Consider the following 4,365-nt stretch of genomic DNA (forward strand, 5'->3'; position numbering starts at 1 on the left):
CGCCGGGGACCGGAGGGGGGAAGGGGGCGGGAGCGGTGCCCGGGCCCTCCCCGAGCTGCCGGCCGCACCGTCTCCACTCCGGGCAAAAAGTGGCAGGAGGGGTGGTGCGAGGAGGGGGCTGTCCCCGGTGCGGAGTGAGCGCCGGGCTCCCGGCGAGTGGGTAGGGATGGAGCGGTGTGCCAAGGGCTTTCCGCCAGCAAAGCGGCCACGCACCCGACCGTCCCGTCACCCTCGGGCCCGCGGTGGCCACCCTGGGCCGAATGACTCGAATCTCCGAGCTGTGCCAGGGTGGGTGAGGACGCTTGGTGGGATAACTGGTGAACAACCCGCAGCTGTCGCTGGGAGAAATATATGGACTTCTGTCACGCCAAGCACTGTGCAAAGCCTTTCATWAAAAGTTAGTGGTTGCTAATTTCGATCCATATTAAAGTGGGTCTGGTATTAAAAGATYGTATTACTGCCTGGAAGAGTTTAGRTMTAAACCAAAGTTATGTGAGGGTTGTGATCAGATTGCTAGTTTAATACCCTTTTTCCTTCCATTAACCGCAATGAAAATAATCAAAAGGAAGATGCAGAAAAAAACCCGCTCAGTTTTAACAGTTCTCTAATAAATTCTTCCCTGCTCAGTTTATTTCTTACAACAATTCATGCAGTCTTAGCCAGTCTAACAAACTGTTACACGCTGCCAGATCTTTAACAACATGAAACATACGTCACTAGCAGAAGAATGTCAATATGGTGCTGTATCAGGAGTCTTGGATGAGTCCTGCTACACTCCGAGGACTGCCTMTGGCTGTGTGAAGCATTTTCTCCAAGAGCATGTTAGGATGACAATGGGACTGAAATATCTTGTRTGTCTTAAGAAGCCAGTAGGGTGCAATTCGGTTATGCATAATTCATACATCTTTATCCCTTTCATGTTCCCCAAAACTGACAGCGAACCTAATCCTGCTCCCATGTGATAGATAATGGAAAGGCTCCAACAGTGCTTCATTTGTGAGCAGATGTGCCCATATTTTAGGTGCCCATTTCAGGGTGGGAACTGGGTGATCAGAGGGAGGGTGGCCAACTCAATCATCCTTATAGAAAGAGAAAGCCAAATAGAGGACACAGCAAATGAGTATGGGGGAGCCTGGGAGATGTTTTCTGTTCATCCAGTCAGTGTGTCTCCCTCTTTGCCGTTACCTTACAAGGAACTGCCAGAAAATGCCAATAGAATCCTAGCTCCCCAGATCTCTTTGGAGTGCAGGTATGTTTTAAAATAAAAGGAGGCGGTCAATACCCTGACCTTTACCGCAACCCCTTGGTGAAGTCTTGCCCTCTTTTTTTTTTTTTTTTTTTTCCTGAGTCAGGATGCTGGAACCTGTAATTGGTTTTCTTTGGGGGAGTGGTCAATTTATGGTAGAGGAGAAAGAGAGAAGGACAGATTACCTTCCAACTAAAAATCAGATGAAAGGTATTTTGATAGTATCTGAGCAGTCATGTAATTCAGTCAAGAAAGGGCACTGTTTCCAAGGCCGTTTCTCTTTCTGTATCTGACTTCATCCAYTTAAATTTCCTTATATAAGATTCATACGTCTTCCCAAGACCAGGGGCTGGAGGCAGGGTCTCTCTGGCTCCATGCCTCCGTGGTTGCACAAGTCCAGCTTTAACAGAAGTGTAGAAGAGGCTTTTGCCTGAAGCACTCCACAGCTATTTGGCTGATGTGCTCCCTGACTTGATAGAGGCTATAAGTTTAAACTTCCTCAAGCTGGCCAGGGCACAGAATTGTGGTTTCCTCAGCACTTTTTTTTTTCTTTTTTCTTTTAAGAGTACATACTGTTGTGATACATAAGATAAAATTCCTGTTTATGTAGCAGAGATATTTGGTTGCTTAGAGAATTTTCAAGCAAAACAACATGAGGCCTCATAAACTAAATTATGATGAAGACAGGCAAGTGGATTTCACCTGCAGTGGCTTTAATATATACTAAGAACAACTGTGTATAAATCCTATCATATGCTCACAGTACATTTTTGTTTCTCCCTGTGCAAAGCATGGGATGGTGCCATTCTTTGCTCTTGAGGCAAAAAATATTTTTGTGGCAGAAGGGACAAGTCTCTTTCTCAAGCCAGAAAACAGGGACTAATATCATGGGGTCCGAAACAGAGGCATAGCTCTATGAATTACTAGATATTTATTTTAGCCCTAATATAAAAAAAAATCCCAGATTTTCCAGTTTGATGTACAAGTGTACAGAAAGATTTTGGGACAGAGAAGCAAGACTGACTTGCATTGGTAGACCTCCTTAGGAAAAGCCTGTGTACGTGTGACTGTTGCTTCTTAGTTCACTTTAAAAACATCTAAACCTACTAAAAACCAAAAGAATACCTTTATATTAAGGTGTCAGGACTTCACCCTGTCAGAGTAAGAAGTTTGGATTACCCTCAGATATTTTTATAAGCACATCACTGGGTCTTTACTTTCTGGCAAACATTCTAGCACATTGGCTAATCTGCATTCTACATGCTTGGGACAATTTAAAGCATCAGGTGATTTCTACAGGAAGACCTACAGCAAGTCATGGTTACTGCACAAAAGGACACACTGATGTATAAGTGTGATAAGCTAGGTAATTACAAATTTGTCAGCTCACCTGGTATCCTAATAAAAAGTCTTCACAGTAGGTATGAAACTCAATTAATAGAAATTAAAAAGAAAATAATATAATTACTTTTAATCAACCTGGAAAGTCTTATCATGCTAACTTGGAAATCTGGTTGACAAGCAGAATAGCATGAAATTATGGATTTCATAAGGTAGCAACTRGTACTGCACAGTTTGAATCATGTGAAATGAAAACCATGCATACATAATGTTTTCAAAACTTCTTAAATGACAGGCTTAAAATGTTTATGAAAAAGAAAAACATTTTTAAATGGATTCTTTTTGAGAGTGCCACTTAGGCTAATTTTTTACTTCTACATTGATTTGCATTTTCAACRATCACCTGGGAAAAATGCAGTTATYACTGATGACTTTTGAAAATAACAAAAACTTTGGGGGAATTACAACAGGATGGTTTACAGCACTGGTGTTATACAGAGACAGACATGTAGATATTGGATATAACTGTAAAGCTGAGCCCTGGCACAGCTTAGGCTTTAAAACAGCCACTGGCAGCACTGCCCAGTGCCCCGTGGCATACACCTCACCTCATTTTAGTCCTCTGAAAGTGCCTGGTGTTAGCTGGGTTCTCATTGTTGATGGAGAGAACTCGATACCCATCAGAGGGCACTGTAGCCCAGATGTTTTAGACAGTTGTGCCAGGGTGGAATGTCCAGTTCCTCTCCACTGACTATGGAGAGAGTACAGGGAACAGTTCGTAGTTATAAAATAGAGTAGTTAATCTCAGAAAGCATTGATGCAGAAAARAATGATGGGGATGGATGATCATGGAAGTCAACGGGCTGTAGSCATCTCTGTTATCCTGTGATGACTGGGAGATGCTTCAGTGTCACAGTTTTTCTATGGAGCACAGGTGTACTGTTTGTCCAGAACATTTGAACTACRTTAATTAAGTAACAAAACCCAAGATCTCTGTGAGTTTTCTCTGGGACCCTTGAATATTTATTTGAARAAGGGAATAGCAATTAGAGTAGGAACATTATGCTTTCTTCTGTTATTATCAGACTGCTACATCGAGTTCCTGTGAATAAAGTCTTAGAAAGGATCACAATAAAGCGAAAAACACTGAGAAGAAAACCACAGGGTTGGCTGGAGGCTGAGAAACATGCCACTCAGGAAAAAGCTTAAAAAATTGCAAACCATTTAGCTTGTCAAGGAGAAAATCAGAGGGGTCACAGCTACCTCCCGGAGGTAGGATATTGATTCTAGAAGGCTGTTCTGTCTCGTGGGCAATGACATATCAAGGTGAAAGCTGGAGATTGACAAATTAAGGTTARAAGTAAAACAGACACTTTTCAGTGTAAAGCCATGGAAGTTTCAAAGATCTTCACYACTGAAAATCTGAAAGGCAAGATTTGATGTTTTCCTAAAATCAGTCAAGTGGTTTCAAGCTATGCTTAGGGACACATGTGGTCTGCTGATCACTTCTAAAAAGCYTGTAAAGGCAACAGAGAAAAGCATGTTCATGTGTGCCATACTACAAGTCACAGATAAAATTTTAAGTGATTCTGCAGTTTCTTGGAAAACAACAGTTAAAAATATATATCTCCAGAGATTAATTCCAGACACTGTGATTTCTGTTATGTAGGAGGGCAGTCAAGTGAGGGCAATGACCTCATCCCCCAGTTTATAAATCTSTGAATTAGATATAAGAAGGAGCTGAGGTGCATAGAGTAAAACAGGAAAACATCTCAAAA

Source organism: Malurus melanocephalus, unplaced genomic scaffold, assembly GCF_030028575.1.
Source record: "Malurus melanocephalus ecotype Western Australia unplaced genomic scaffold, MMel_1.1 scaffold_134, whole genome shotgun sequence".
NCBI classification, from domain to species: domain Eukaryota; kingdom Metazoa; phylum Chordata; class Aves; order Passeriformes; family Maluridae; genus Malurus; species Malurus melanocephalus.